The sequence below is a fragment of the Schistocerca cancellata genome, chromosome 2 (assembly GCF_023864275.1).
Source record: "Schistocerca cancellata isolate TAMUIC-IGC-003103 chromosome 2, iqSchCanc2.1, whole genome shotgun sequence".
Taxonomy (NCBI): Eukaryota; Metazoa; Arthropoda; class Insecta; order Orthoptera; family Acrididae; genus Schistocerca; species Schistocerca cancellata.
In genome coordinates, this window is record NC_064627.1 from 19912685 (window position 1) to 19929098 (window position 16414).

General features: G+C 45.5%; 1 long non-coding RNA gene across 1 annotated transcript in view; it reads left to right on the forward strand.

The window, feature by feature from the left end:
• LOC126143579 (uncharacterized) overlaps positions 1-10604 on the forward strand; it is a 55838-nt gene extending 45234 nt beyond the window's left edge. Inside the window, exon 4 of the long non-coding RNA XR_007529749.1 lies at positions 10474-10604. This is a non-coding gene — a long non-coding RNA (uncharacterized LOC126143579). The remainder of the gene's footprint in view (positions 1-10473) is intronic.
• Positions 10605-16414: the final 5810 nt, after the last annotated feature.

Genomic DNA, 16414 nt, shown 5'->3' on the forward strand with positions numbered 1-16414 from the left:
GCTGGATGTAGTCCTGCGGAACGGCTTGCCATGCCATTTCCACCTGGCGCCTCAGTTGGACCAGCGTTCGTGCTGGACGTGCAGACCGCGTGAGACGACGCTTCATCCAGTCCCAAACATGCTCAATGGGGGACAGATCCGGAGATCTTGTTGGCCAGGGTAGTTGACTTACACTTTCTAGAGCACGTTGGGTAGCACGGGATACATGCGGACGTGCATTGTCCTTTTGGAACAGCAAGTTCCCTTGCCGGTCTAGGAATGGTAGAACGATGGGTTCGATGACGGTTTGGATGTACCGTGCACTATTCAGTGTCCCCTCGACGATCACCAGTGGTGTACGGCCAGTGTAGGAGATCGCTCCCCACACCATGATGCCGGGTGTTGGCCCTGTGTGCCTCGGTCGTATGCAGTCCTGATTGTGGCGCTCACCTGCACGGCGCCAGACACGAATACGACCATCATTGGCACCAGGGCAGAAGCGACTCTCATCGCTGAAGACGACACGTCTCCATTCGTCCCTCCATTCGCGCCTGTCGCGACACCACTGAAGGCGGGCTGCACGATGTTGGGGCGTGAGCGGAAGGCGGCCTAACGGTGTGCGGGACCGTAGCCCAGCTTCATGGAGACGGTTGCGAATGGTCCTCGCCGATACCCCAGGAGCAACAGTGTCCCTAATTTGCTGGGAAGTGGCGGGTACGTGCACCTTCCGCCGACCACTGGCGACAACGTACTGTGGAGACCTCACGCCCCACGTGTAGAGCAATTCGGCGGTACGTCCACCCGGCCTCCCGCATGCCCACTATACGCCCTCGCTCAAAGTCCGTCAACTGCGCATACGGTTCACGTCCACGCTGGCGCGGCATGCTACCAGTGTTAAAGACTGCGATGGAGCTCCGTATGCCACGGCAAACTGACTGACACTGACGGCGGCGGTGCACAAATGCTGCGCAGATAGCGCCATTCGACGGCCAACACCGCGGTTCCTGGTGTGTCCGCTGTGCCGTGCGTGTGATCATTGCTTGTACAGCCCTCTCGCAGTGTCCGGAGCAAGTATGGTGGGTCTGACACACCGGTGTCAATGTGTTCTTTTTTCCATTTCCAGGAGTGTATTTCGAGCAGCTCTCTGTCCTATGTTAACAAAATATCTCTTGTAAAGTATTGACTTTCATACTACACTTTCTACAATTTCCATATTGTTAAAATATTTACTAAAACAAATGAAAATGTTTCACTGAAGAATAATAAAGAAAATTTTGAGAAAAACGACAGTGAAATATTTTGTGAAATAATTTGTCTGAAAGTGAAGTAAAACAAAGGCAACATTTGACGCACCTTCGAATGATGCTGTAAATCACGAAGAGCAAGTCAGATACCGATTGAGAGTTTAAAGTACAGTGTTTAACTTTGAATATTAAAGAGAACTTGAGAATAATCTTCTGGTGGATCACGTAGGCCGTGCAGTTTGCTTTTGTGTGGGCTTCAGGTACGATTGCTACATGGAGTCAAGCGGCAAAATACAGTTTCTTGTGAGCTGATATACCACTGCTATGTAAAGCCACGCAGTTGAATAAAACATTTTACCAAAAGAGATGTTGTGCCTATGCAGCTGAAACGCTCGTACATTACTCATGTAAGGAGAGCGCTGAGTGAATTCCGGCAACCGTTTGCAACTGCTATCGGACAATCTTTAGTGGGTACGAACAATGTTTTCAACACCAATGGGAAGAGATGCACTACTTCTTGACCACACGAAGCCGGCCGCGGTGGTCTAGTGGTTCTAGGCGCTCCGTCCGGAACCGCGCACCCGCTACGGTCGCAGGTTCGAATTCTGCCTCGGGCATGGATGTGTGTGATGTCCTTAGGTTAGTTAGGTTTAGGTAGTTCTAAGTTCTAGGGGACTCATGACCACAGATGTTAAGTCCCATAGTGCTCAGTGCCATTTGACCACACGCATTCCTTTTTCTATTATTTGTACAGTTCTATAATGAAACATTTCTTAGTGTTTTAACAATGACTGAAGTATTTTCACATCCATTGTTACGGATTAAAGATACATCCCATAGCCACACAGTGGCATTGAGTATTATGAACAATATCCATCAAACAAATATTTCTCAGATATCGAAAATTTTCAGCTCAAACACCATAAACAAAGAACTGTAGTAACCACATTGCTCGTGCGTTCGTGGCGTGGGAGGATCACATAAAATACTTAGAATTCGCAGTTGGACTGGAACTGCTCTGTGATTTACGTTACAAATTTTCTTCTATTTCTTATATTCCCTGTTTTTTATCAGGAAAAATGAGTGTTTAAGAACAATGATACCAACAGCAGTTTTGTGATATTTGAAGGATTCTCTACTGAAAAATTTTTCGAACTGAAAAACTATTGCAATTCATTTTGTACCTTAGAGTATTGATGACAGAAATCTATCAGAACTACGCAATAATAGACTGCATGGGTTACATCACTCACCAGACAAATATCGTCTAGTGCGCTAGTAATTTTAAGATTCTAACGCTCAGATATAAATTCTCAGTTGGCACCTCATCCGCAATATATGATTTCAAACATCATTCAAAGGCGCCTCAAGTGTTTCTCTAATATTTCTCTTTTAGACAAACCATTTTGAAAAATTTTGTCCTTATTTTCGGATTTTTAAATTCAATTTTTTTAAATACACATATGTGTAGCACGTTTTATGCGAAAAATAAATAGATCTTGAAAAGGCAAATTTCCGACACTTCTTTTACATAGCTTTTCTCCAAAACTGCACCTTACGTGTGTCAATTTAATACCCCATTTGTCCACTTCAGACACTTCATTTGGCTACGAAAATTTGGACAAGAATCTCACTGGGTAATTCCCGGAGAGTCTTGATTTGGTTCCGTTCAAACATTTGACCAAAAATAAAATTATAGTTCTGCAGAACGATACAGAAGACAACGTACAGAATTAGTACACACCATTAAAAGGTGGCTCTGGTTGTTAGTTTCATGGCATATACTGAGATATCTTGTAATAAATGATATAATCGATTGAGAGAGAAAGGAAACAATAATCATTTGTGTGAGTGTCGTGAATTCATCGCGTCATTACAAGGGATCGAATTTGACTACGACTCACTGAGAACCAGAGTCCTAAACAATGGTCCTGCTTCGCCAGTACTAATCTCATAGTTCTCTGAAAAAGCCAGAGTTTGAATAATTCTGTTCATCTGGACTGCGCAGTTTGTAAAATCTAGTCTCATTCACTTCATATATCCTCACCTGGTAACGCTGTAAGAGACCGATGAGTTTCTGCTTGCCACAGACCCACGAATGTTTACTCCCACTTCTTTACCACCCTCCCCAGGTTGCTAACCTATGGTGACTGCACATTGTTTGTGGCGAGATTTTAAGAGAAACATAAATACGAAAATATACTTCATTTGCTTCTTTTTGCAGGCCTCATAGTGCAATTTAATAGGAGGAAGTCCATCAGTTTGACGTCATGCAATAAAATCATAATTTTTATAAAAGGGTACGAAGCGAACGTCATTGCTCTTTCAGCTTCCTACTTTCAACTACTTTTCAGGGTCATCCACTTTCCAAAAACGCACAGACAGGGAGCTGGAGGAGGGGCCGCAGTGGGTAGTTGGATGACATTGAAAACCATTTGATACTAGGTGGTTGAAAGTGTAGTGACCCTCGTTTCGTACCTGTATGAAGCGTCTCTTTCTTTTCTTTTTCTTTCCTTTCTATTCCCTCTATAATTAATCAAATATTCTGGGTATTATGCAGTGGTCTAATGGATTTCGTATTAAAACCCAACGTTTCGCCCCCAGGCGTGGAAGACGTTTTCAAAGGAGATCGTAGCTTGTGCTTCACGCACACCCTGGCTCGTTACTGGCTGCAGAAAACTTGCGGTTATCCTCACTCCGGCACAGCGGCGTGACGTAGCATACATTGAATACCCGAGCGCAGTTGGTCGTTGTCGGTTGCCGACGTCTGCTATCGCTATCAGCCATGGTGGCAGACTAGTACACATTTTATTCAGCCCTATGATCCAAATGTCATTAAATTCCAAGCCCTCCTCTTTCCTACTGAAATTCCTGGGGTACTTAGCAATCTCTATGGGATCCCTGTGCAACCTTTCATGGTATCCACTTGTGGCTGTCAGTACTTGAGTCCTATCAAAATAAATTGATGGTCTCATGGCTGCAAAGCATATTGCGCAACTGTTGATCTGTCAATATCGCCCCATCTACAGTTGCCGAAGTGCCTTTCTAGTCGTTTTTTGACTGTTATTTTTGTAGCACCCACGTCCATCTCCGCACAACTACAAGGAATCCCAAATTTCCTGATCTTTCCAGCGGTTTTCGAGCTTCCTTGACTAATTATAGGGGATCCTATATCTTTTGCGTGGATATGTAAATTCCCTCTCTGTTCCATTTTTCAAAAGTTTTTCTGTGCGGTCAATAATTACCTTAATGAAACGCAGGATCACTTTCGATTTCACAGTCACTTGTGTATCACTATGATTTTTACGTAGCGGTCGTAAAGCTGTTTCAGCGGACGAATAACCATTCTTGAGCAATACAATGGCGAGGTGTTTTACTTCAGCGTCAAGCAGCTGTGGTTCGCAGATTTTCCTTGCTCTATCTCCGAAGTCATTTGTGATGTCTCTCTTTTGCCGTGGGTGGGTCATCTTCTCTCTTGAAAACTAACACAACAAGAAAATATAATCATTCGCCTACCTCCTCCATCGTAAATGGAATCTTCGGATTAATCCTGTTGAGATGCTTGCGAAAACGACCAAACAAACGATTGAATCATCGACGTAGCGGAACCAAACCAAATATTCAGGGTTCTTTTTTTTTTTTTTTTTTCTAGCTGTTTCCAATGCCTGCTCCTCGGATATTTCCGTAAAGAAATTCGTTATCAACAGCCTTACGGGGCTTCCATAGCCACGTCTTTCGTACGCTCATAGGACTAATCGTTCCATTTGAATAAGGGTTCGTGAAGAAAAATTAAAACAGTTCTGCAATAACGGGAGGAAAAAGTCCGATTTAACTGTTAGAACTTCTCATTGAATGTAACGATAGTAAACAGCGATACCATATCAAAACCAACTAATGTGCCTCCGGCTAGACCACTATGCCATTTAATTTACTGATAAAATTTGCCGAATTCGTGATGTAGAGGCTTCTTCGGCCCACTTACGGTTGTAACCAAATTTTCAAGAACTTGGCAGTCGAATAGGTGGGCGAAACAACGGCATTCGCCATGTTCTTTGTGCACCTCCGCGACTCATTAAGTCTTAGTCGAACCGCTGCTGAATTAAAGAGATTTTTCTCTGCACTCTGTTCGATAGAAGATTTGTTTATCAACCGCTTAAAAGGGTAAGAACTTCGTCAGTGGATGTTACCTAAGTTTCCTAAACGTCTGCGGATCTAGTAGGTCGTTAAACTTACTGTAATTATCGGTCACATTCAAAACAACTGTCTCATTTCCGTTGTCAGCGAGCAGAATTAGAAAACTGTCATCCGCATTCAGGCGTTTTATGGTGCTCCGCTCAACCAGTTACATTTTTGGAGGCTTTGCGCTAGCCAGTACTGTTACAGTTTCTATACTGGTTTCTTCAGCCGTCGGACACGTCCGAAAGAACAGGTACCATCTTCATATTGGTAAGGCTAACCGACCAATGATATTCTTCAGTGCGGATGCATTCACATTGCTCAAACTCTTACGGGAATCGGTAGATTGACTTCCGCGAGTAGTGAGCATAGTGGGCAGAGGCACTGCAAATGTAGTGTGTGGACAGTAAGTTGGAAGTGTGGGTCTCACGGGGAGCGTGCCAGAGATAAGCCCCTGCAGTCGCACTGTCCTCAGTGTCGTCGATTGCTCAGTGGATAAAGTGATTGCCATGTAAGCGGAAGATTCTGGGTTCGAATCCCGGTCAGGGCATACTTTTCGAACTCTCCCCGTTGTTATTTATCAACCCCTGTATGCAGATAATGGTCTGGATTTCACTGTAATTTCAGAAATATTTGTGGCCGAAGCCCTCATATTTCGTTGTTTTCCATCATTCGTTCCGTTGCTTCTGAAATACGGATTCATTCTCTATGGTGAACACCAGATGTCACTACAAATTTCTGCGCTACTTTCCCGATAATGTATCATACACGTCTCCACAGTGGTGCACAGTTATGGGACATCTCGGATTCACAGTCGTGGCTCGTGACTCGCTTTGCGTTTAGTTGTAGCGGGCACGCAACGGCCGCACGACACAATGGAAATTCTGTGCTATTCACAGGTGCCGTTTTATCTGACAGCGTTCTTTCGGTACACTCTTCTTGTCTCATTCGTTTTCTGCTATGGCTGTCCTCCAAAAGTCTTTTCGTGGAACGACGTTCAATGCGTTTCACTCGATCTTGCTTCCCTTTCACGTCTCTAACTTATTCATAGGTGATTCTCCCGTACTTCCATTACTTCTTCATGCTGCTGCTCCAGGTGACTTATACTCTCCGAATTTTACGATATTTGTTGCTGCGTTTCTATTTCACTTTTCTTCCCGTGCTTCTGTACTGTAGGTAGCGCCTTCTTCCTTCGGCAAACTGCTTGTTTGGCTTGTCTCGCGCGTTCTTTCGCGACTAGTGTTTCCTTCCTTGCTCCTAGCGCTTCAGTACGAGCTGCCCTTGCGTCTTCCTTCGCGCCAGTTGCTATATGTTTTGATTCAGTTCCTATCTGCCAAATTTTCCTTTTTTGGTCCTAGATATCGCCTATATCTCTTCTTTAGTCTCTCTCGAACTTCCGTTTTTTCTCTTCTGGTTCTTTAAATTTTTTTTTACTTTCTTTACTATCTCTCTGTCATTTTTCCTCCACTTGTTTTAAAAATTCCAAAATTTCTATTGATTTCCATACTGTTTCCTTTTGCTAATCCTGATGTAGGTGCTCTCTTGACGAACCCGATCTCTCATTATTTCTTGCCGTCGCCTTTTTGATGCTACCTGGTGTTTCTACATCGTCTGAACCTGTTCCTCCTTCATCCTCACTTTTATCACATGCGTTGACAGTTCCTTGCACTCTGGTACTACCTTCTCGTCCTTGCTTCGCCCAGTCTTGAGTATACGGTCTCTGCTATTTTCTTTATCATTCTGACTGTATTCCTTCTTCCTGCCAATGCTTTCTCTCTTCTCTGGGCTCGATACCTTTTGTTCCAGACAATCTCTCCTCCTGTCCAATCTCGCGTAGGTGTGTCAACCAATACCTGGATTCTGTATATGGTTTGTGCTATCCGACCCTTTGCCTCAGACCAGTTGGCTTACTGTGCCTCCTGCTGGTGCACCTGTTGGAGAAAATGGTACCCCACTGCATACAAGTAAGCCTCGCAGATGACATGTCGGAGCACTAAAATTATAAACTGTGTAGGTGATATACCCACAGACCAGTTTAATGCAAAAAAATGCGGTACATAACAAAATAGAGATCCACTTTCCGAAATTCCTCTTATAGTTACTGCCGTCGTGTTCCGAATTTTTCTTCACACCTGTTGGTTCACACATATAATTTTTTGACTCTCGCTCAGCTTCCCTACGACCACTGATGGTGTCTCTTCTGCAAGTGATTTTTGCCGGTATAAAATAGTTTTCTTTCCTTGCAACAAAATATCACAACAATAAAATTATGACAAAACTTTCTTTAATTTTGCACAACTACAATCTTATCTTATTATCCTCATTACTTTCTTCTCCTCATACACATCCATGCACTACAATCGCATTGACAGGCAGTGTGTCCTACTGTTGGTATTTGCTGCAAACATCCTGTTTTGCGTGGTTACATGGTGCACTATGACCAGTCTAGTTGCATTGTGCGCATTTCGTAGGACATAGATCATTGACTTCCTACGAGTTTCCTTTGAACTGGCTCAGATGTGGTTGGATATTTTTACAAGCGAACATGACGCGAAATATCGGGCTTTGATCCATAATCGCTCCAGTAGAATGACACACTTGCAAAAAATATGCTCTCCAAAAGAAGAATGCTGGTACCAGCACTGTAAACAATGCAATACATGGTGCAGAAAACCACAGGGCATCACACACAAAATTATTCACCTAACGAAAGAAATACGTGGGTTAGTAAATTCGCACTAGCCATTACAGTTATTACAAAACTAAAGGTTCATAATCCTATCGTATGAAATTGAATGGTAATTAATTGGAAAATTATCAGTCAAAAAATTAAATTTATTAAGAAAAACTCAATCCTGACAGAATGACTTCTACGCAAGATTCATTCAACAATAATGGCTTCACTTCGTAGCAAAAGTACCGAAAAATGTTAGACCGTGACAGGGTCGCCAACTTATACGAAGTGTCTCCCAGGTTGGTAAGCACTGGGTATCTCTGTGAACCTCTGTCTTTCAATAACTTTTATGAGACAGAGCCACCACGTCAGTGACACAATTAAAAAAAAAGAAACACAGCAGATTATAATGCAAATCATTATAAAATGTGGATCTGTGTAATGATACTGTAGACCATACATTCTATTGCTCTTCACTTCAAGTAACTGCATGCTACGACTAAATTCAACATTACACCGCTGTCAACCCTCTCTCATAGTCTCATTGACCAGAGAGTGTACGATCATCACAAAGATTGATTAAATGAAGAGCAAGAAAGGCGGGTCGAAACGACCTGCCATCTTTTAGTGTTTTTTTTTTTTTTTTTTTTTTTTTGCATTTTCCGATTCTGAACGCCCCACTGGCTCTCCGTATCCCATTCAGCCATAATTTCACACAACTCATTTTTGCTTGGAAGGGAATCATAACCAAAGGAAAATTAGCCATTTCTATCACGGGGCCAATCAATTGCATCCACCACAGCACACTGTCAGAGAGCTGTCTCTGGTTTCCGTCACTTGGCCAACCACTAAGTAATACAAAGCACATACACAGAGCCAGGAGATTGGCGGGCGTGCCACGAAATTGCACTTGACCTGTCAGCGGTGGTCGAGTGTGTGACGACAGTTCAGTAATCACTAACAGTGGAGACGACCCTAGTACAATGAAAATATCTGACGTGGATTTTACAGGTAGTATTATCGCCGAAGTCAGCATACTGCCGACGTAACCACAGTGGTAGCGGCGTAGAGTCTGTGACTTGGTGTCGTGTCCGGGCTGGCTGAAGCTGGCATTACAGAATACAGCGTGCTTAACGCCTGATGTTGCTGCGCGGCTGCGTGGTACCAAGGTGAGAGCATTCTCATATCTGCAAATTCTTGGCCACTTCTGTAGAGCAACTTTGAACATGGTGGTATGTGTCGTACTAATACGTGTGACTGATCACCCTTGCACTGCTTTTGGATTATAGCTAAAGAAATTGAATTTCTGTCCTGCAGTGGCGGGTGTTTAAATCAGCTCTACTGAACTGATAATGTAGGTTGCTGTGGGTAACGAGTTAGAACTGCAGATTGAATGACAGTGCATACCTGAGCTTCATGTATCATTCGCACTCAAGAGCTTTTGTTTGCATTATTTTATGATCAACTCAGATTCTGTAAGGAACTGCTGTGGACAGCGACTGTACATTGTTTCATTCGAGTTACAATCCAACGAGCTCGAGGCAGTACATGTCGCCATACGATGTTACTGGTGTTTGGGCGTGCCCGTACATCAGTGAGAGCGTATGGTGACACTTACTAGCTCAAATGCAATGAAGAAGACTACTTACAGCCGGAATCTAGATATACAAGCTTAGTTAAATGTAATGGAATTGCGACTGATGGCTGTGTGCCTCTCCTTCCTTATTTTGTAATCATCGCCTGGTCACTGTTAGAGCCGTTGTTCGATTTATCTTCTAGTCACTGTCTGCTGACTTTAAGAGCTATTATCTACTCCTTTCGTAATCATTACCTGGCCACTTTTAGACTGAGTACGTCACCTTTGGCAGTGAGGAAGATCCGAGGATAATTCTATTTTTAGGACAAGTGTAGAGACAGTGAAACTAACGTTGTCTTTTGCTACAGCATGTACTTTCGTACCAGTGGACGAAACTGCCAAAAAATGTAATCGGCAAGTGCACAAAGCTTAAAAGGTACGACGATAATGTACTGAATTACGTTGTTAAGAAAGTGAATATTGTTGAGTCTCGAACCAGTCATTTTTTATTCGAATTAATTTATTAATTTTTTTTTGTTTAAGTTTTTGTTACCGCAGATAACATATCAGCTCTTAAAATTCTTATTTTCTAGAGATAGATAGTACCGTGAGCAACTGTACTTTTAACAGTAGACACATGGACAGGCAGTTAGTGGTTCTTGGAAAATGAAAATGTATGCTGTAATTGGTGGACAAATCCACCATCACTTCCTTACTAAGCAATTCTCTACGGCGATTCAATAAAAGCAAAACAGTTAATGACGTGCTCTGCTCAGTGTACATCGTGTAGAGACATTCGCCGCCTGTCTCCGCTGTGTCCGCAGTGGCGGTGGGCTACGTGCCGGCGGTGGTGTGGCCGGCGGGCGTGTGGCTGGTGCGCCGCCCCCCGGCCGCCGCCCACCAGCCGGCGCAGCTGCAGCTCGTCGCCGTCCACCCCCACCTCCGCCCCCAGGCCGCGCAGCCGCCAGCCTGGCGGATACCGCAGCCGCAGCAGCCGCCGCCCTGGCCGGACCCGCCGCCTCCTTACGAGCACCCGCCGCCGCCCCCACCGCCCCCGCCACCTCCGCCGCCTTCGGAGACCACACCGCGTCCCTCGGCGCCGCCCATATCGCCACGCAGGGCGTAACACTGCGGTGACCTGGACCTGGCTGTCGACTGCAAGTCCACTGTCACGAAACACCTTGACATGTTTGTCTGTGATGCTAGGATTATGATTTCCTTGCACCTGATTTGTGCACCTTTGATTAAAATACAGAGAATACATACGGAATTTTATATATATCCCGAAAATTGTTTCCTTGTTTGGCTCTCCAATCTAGTACAAACTTACGCTCAATTACCACAGCTGCGTCGCTGAAGAGAGACCTCTACGTCCCCATTAGGAACCAGCTAGGCCTACATGAGTCTGTCACGTGAGTGGGGTGTTGCGAGACCTGCTGGCAGCAGGTGTGGCAGCCGACCGCTGGATGTTTCGGACACCAGCTGTGAGAGAATTTGGTTGCGACCAAAAGCGTGGGTACCCGAAACGTGGCTTACTGTATCTCCAAATTAATGCATTCACTGCCTTTTACATGTCTCATGATGTCAACTGCACCGTTAAGCTGATTTTACTTGAGTTGTCAGCTGTGGTTCCATGTGCTACACCTCTCGTATATCCGACACTTTGCATCAGCCTATAAATCAACTGTTTCAGCCAGAAGTAATTTCCTGAAAACGAAAGACGTTACTAGACTGAAACTCTAAATGATTGCTTCCAGACTATGTTAATGAAGTGATGATCAAAGAAGAAGACAGCTAATGATTTATTATACCTGTCGGGTCAGTCCGTTAGTATGATGGGCCTACAAGCTTCAATCAAGCATTCAACATTCAACTGAGAAACAAATTCAATTCGCATAAGTAAACTGCCTGACAAAAGAAGTGAACAACCACAACACACGGACGAATGTCAATACTGACTTCCTACAGGTACACAGCAACTATGGGTATGTAACTGAACAGAGTTGTAATTCTATGTGATAGGTAGAATGGGCCAGAGAGGGCATTAGTGTTGTTACCAGGCCTGGCAGGATCTATAACGGCGTCAATATCATCAGTTGTTGGGTTATAAGTGAAGTTCATGAAAAAGATACACTCCTGGAAATTCAAATAAGAACACTGTGAATTCATTGTCCCAGGAAGGGGAAACTTTATTGACACATTCCTGGGGTCAGATACATCACATGATCACACTGACAGAACCACAGGCACATAGACACAGGCAACAGAGCATGCACAATGTCGGCACTAGTACAGTGTATATCCACCTTTCGCAGCAATGCAGGCTGCTATTCTCCAATGGAGACGATCGTAGAGATGCTGGATGTAGTCCTGTGGAACGGCTTGCCATGCCATTTCCACCTGGCGCCTCAGTTGGACCATCGTTCGTGCTGGACGTCCAGACTGCGTGAGACGACGCTTCATCCAGTCCCAAACATGCTCAATGGGGGACAGATCCGGAGATCTTGCTGGCCAGGGTAGTTGACTTACACCTTCTAGAGCACGTTGGGTGGCACAGGATACATGCGGACGTGCATTGTCCTGTTGGAACAGCAAGTTCCCTTGCCGGTCTAGGAATGGTAGAACGATGTGTTCGATGACGGTTTGGATGTACCGTGCACTATTCAGTGTCCCCTCGACGATCACCAGTGGTGTACGGCCAGTGTAGGAGATCGCTCCCCACACCATGATGCCGGGTGTTGGCCCTGTGTGCCTCGGTCGTATGCAGTGCTGATTGTGGCGCTCACCTGCACGGCGCCAAACACGCATACGACCATCATTGGCACCAAGGCAGAAGCGACTCTCATCGCTGAAGACGACACGTCTCCATTCGTCCCTCCATTCACGCCTGTCGCGACACCACTGGAGGCGGGCTGCACGATGTTGGGGCGTGAGCGGAAGACGGCCTAACGGTGTGCGGGACCGTAGCCCAGCTTCATGGAGACGGTTGCGAATGGACCTCGCCGATACCCCAGGAGCAACAGTGTCCCTAATTTGCTGGGAAGTGGCGGTGCGGTCCCCTACGGCACTGCGTAGGATCCTACGGTTTTGGCGTGCATCCGTGAGTCGCTGCGATCCGGTCCCAGGTCGACGGGCACGTGCACCTTCCGCCGACCACTGGCGACAACATCGATGTACTGTGGAGACCTCACGCCCCACGTGTTGAGCAATTCGGCGGTACGTCCACCCGGCCTCCCGCATGCCCACTATACGCCCTCGCTCAAAGTCCGTCAACTGCACATACGGTTCATGTCCACGCTGTCGCGGCATGCTACCAGTGTTAAAGACTGCGATGGAGCTCCGTATGCCACGGCAAACTGGCTGACACTGACGGCGGCGGTGCACAAATGCTGCGCAGCTAGCGCCATTCGACGGCCAACACCGTGGTTCCTGGTGTGTCCGCTGTGCCGTGCGTGTGATCATTGCTTGTACAGCCCTCTCGCAGTGTCCGGAGCAAGTATGGTGGGTCTGACACACCGGTGTCAATGTGTTCTTTTTTCCATTTCCAGGAGTGTACATACTCGCCTGAGGCAGCGCCGTTAGGATTTCACAGACCCTGAAAGGAGTCACACCGTGGCTCGCCATTTCGCCAGCTGGTCGGATCGTGCGTTATCCAGATGTTTTCGGCGTTCAGACAGTGCTGGTGGTCAAATGTTGCACTGCATGGGATCTCGAGTGCGGGCTTACTCGTCGGTACGGTTGCAGGATCACCATGTTGTGCACCGAGCCTGTGTTAACCCAAACATACCTGCACCTGCCATCCGAGAACGGGTAGTGGATTGCCTGCAAGGTTCTGCGCCGTCCCGCGCCGTTGCTGGGCGACCGGCAGCGGCCGCAGTGGGACGTTACCGACCGGTGCGTCGGCTGCCGTTACGACCACAACACGAAAGGCTGCTTTGGGGTGCTGCGTGTCGGGAAAGCACGGGGACGGCTGACGAACGGCGCCGCACGGTGTTCGACGATGAGTCGCGGCTGCGAACCACCCCAGGTGACCGCCGTGGGGAGTACAGCAGCGCCCTGTGCAGAGGTCCCGTGCTTCTGACGCTTTTCAGAAGGACAGCGTTGTTACGCCGTCACGGTGTTGCGAGAACGGCGAAGTTTGGTTCAACCTGCACTCTGTTCACGTACACGTATAATTCTTAGATCTGCATATCGTGCATCCTCCCCCCATGAACCATGGACCTTGCCGTTGGTGGGGAGGCTTGCGTGCCTCAGCGATACAGATGGCCGTACCGTAGGTGCAACCACAACGGAGGGGTATCTGTTGAGAGGCCAGCCAAACGTGTGGTTCCTGAAGAGGGGCAGCAGCCTTTTCAGTAGTTGCAGGGGCAACAGTCTGGATGATTGACTGATCTGGCCTTGCAACACTAATCAAAACGGCCTTGCTGTGCTGGTACTGCGAACGGCTGAAAGCAAGGGCAAACTACAGCCGTAATTTTTCCCGAGGACATGCAGCTCTACTGTATGATTAAATGATGATGGCGTCCTCTTGGGTAAAATATTCCGGAGGTAAAATAGTCCCCCATTCGGATCTCCGGGCGGGGACTACTCAAGAGGACGTCGTTATCAGGAGAAAGAAAACTGGCGTTCTACGGATCGGAGCGTGGAATGTCAGATCACTTAATCGGCCAGGTACGTCAGAAAATTTAAAACAGGAGATGGATAGGTTAAAGTTAGATATAGTGGGAATTAGTGAAGTTCGGTGGCAGGAGGAACAAGACTTTTGGTCAGGTGATTACAGGGTTATAAATACAAAATCAAATAGGGGTAATGCAGGAGTAGGTTTAATAATGAATAAAAAATAGGAGTGCGGGTTAGCTACTACAAACAGCATAGTGAACGCATTATTGTGGCCAAGATAGACACAAAGCCCATGCCTACTACAGTAGTACAAGTTTATATGCCAACTAGCTCTGCAGATGATGAAGAAATAGATGAAATGTATGATGAGATAAAACAAATTATTCTGGTAGTGAAGGCAGACGAAAATTTAATAGTCATGGGTGACTGGAAATCGTCAGTAGGAAAAGGGAGAGAAGGAAACATAGTAGGTGAATATGGATTGGGGGGAAGGAATGAAAGAGGAAGCCGCCTTGTAGAATTTTGCACAGAGCATAACTTAATCACAGCTAACACTTGGTTCAAGAATCATGAAAGGAGCCTGGAGATACTGACAGGTTTCAGATAGATTATATAATGGTAAGACAGAGATTTAGGAACCAGGTTTTAAATTGTAAGACATTTCCTGGGGCAGATTTAGATTCTGACCACAATCTATTGGTTATGAACTGCAGATTGAAAATGAAGAAACTGCAAAAAGGTGGGAATTTAAGAAGATGGGACGTGGATAAACTGACTAAACCAGAGGTTGTAGAGAGTTTCAGGGAGAGCATTAGGGAACAATTGACTGGAATGGGGGAAAGAAATACAGTAGAAGAAGAATGGGTAGCTCTGAGGGATGAAGTGGTGAAGGCAGCAGACGATCAAGTAGGTAAAAAGACACGGGCTAATAGAAATCCTTGCGTAACAGAAGAAATATTGAATTTAATTGATGAAAAGAGAAAATATAAAAATGCAGTAAATGAAGCAGGCAAAAAGGAATACAAACGTCTCAAAAATGAAATCGACAGGAAGTGCAAAATGGCTAAGCAGGGATGGCTAGAGGACAAATGTAAGGATGTAGAGGCCTGTCTCACTAGGGGTAAGATAGATACTGCCTACAGGAAAATTAAAGAGACCTTTGGAGAGAAGAGAACCACTTGTATGAATATCAAGAGCTCAGATGGCAACCCAGTTCTAAGCAAAGAAGGGAAAGCAGAAAGGTGGAAGGAGTATATAGGGGGTTTATACAAGGGCGATGTACTTGAGGACAATATTATGGAAATGGAAGAGGATGTAGTTGAAGATGAAATGGGAGATAAGATACTGCGTGAAGAGTTTGACAGAGCACTGAAAGACCTGAGTCAAAACAAGGCCCCGGGAGTAGACAACATTCCATTTGAACTACTGATGGCCTCGGGAGAGCCAGTCATGACAAAACTCTACCATCTGGTGAGCACGATGTATGAGACAGGCGAAATACCCTCAGACTTTAAGAAGAATATAATAATTCCAATCCCAAAGAAAGCAGGTGTTGACAGATGTGAAAGTTACCGAACTATCAGTTTAATAAGTCACAGCTGCAAAATACTAACGCGAATTCTTTACAGACGAATGGAAAAACTGGTAGAAGCCGACCACGGGGAAGATCAATTTGGATTCCGTAGAAATGTTGGAACACGTGAGGCAATACTGACCTTACGACTTATCTTGGAAAAAAGATTAAGAAAAGGCAAACCTTCATTTCTAGCATTTGTAGACTTAGAGAAAGCTTTTGACAATGTTCACTGGAATACTCTCTTTCAAATTCTGAAGGTGGCAGGGGTACAATACAGGGAGCGAAAGGCTACTTACAATTTGTACAGAAACCAGATGGCAGTTATAAGAGTCGAGGGGCATGAAAGGGAAGCAGTGGTTGGGAAAGGAGTGAGACAGGGTTGTAGCCTCTCCCCGATGTTATTCAATCTGTATATTGAGCAAGCAGTAAAGGAAACAAAAGAAAAATTCGGAGTAGGTATTAAAATTCATGGAGAAGAAGTAAAAACTTTGAGGTTTGCCGATTACATTGTAATTCTGTCAGAGACAGCAAAGGACTTGGAAGAGCAGTTGAACGGAATGGACAGTGTC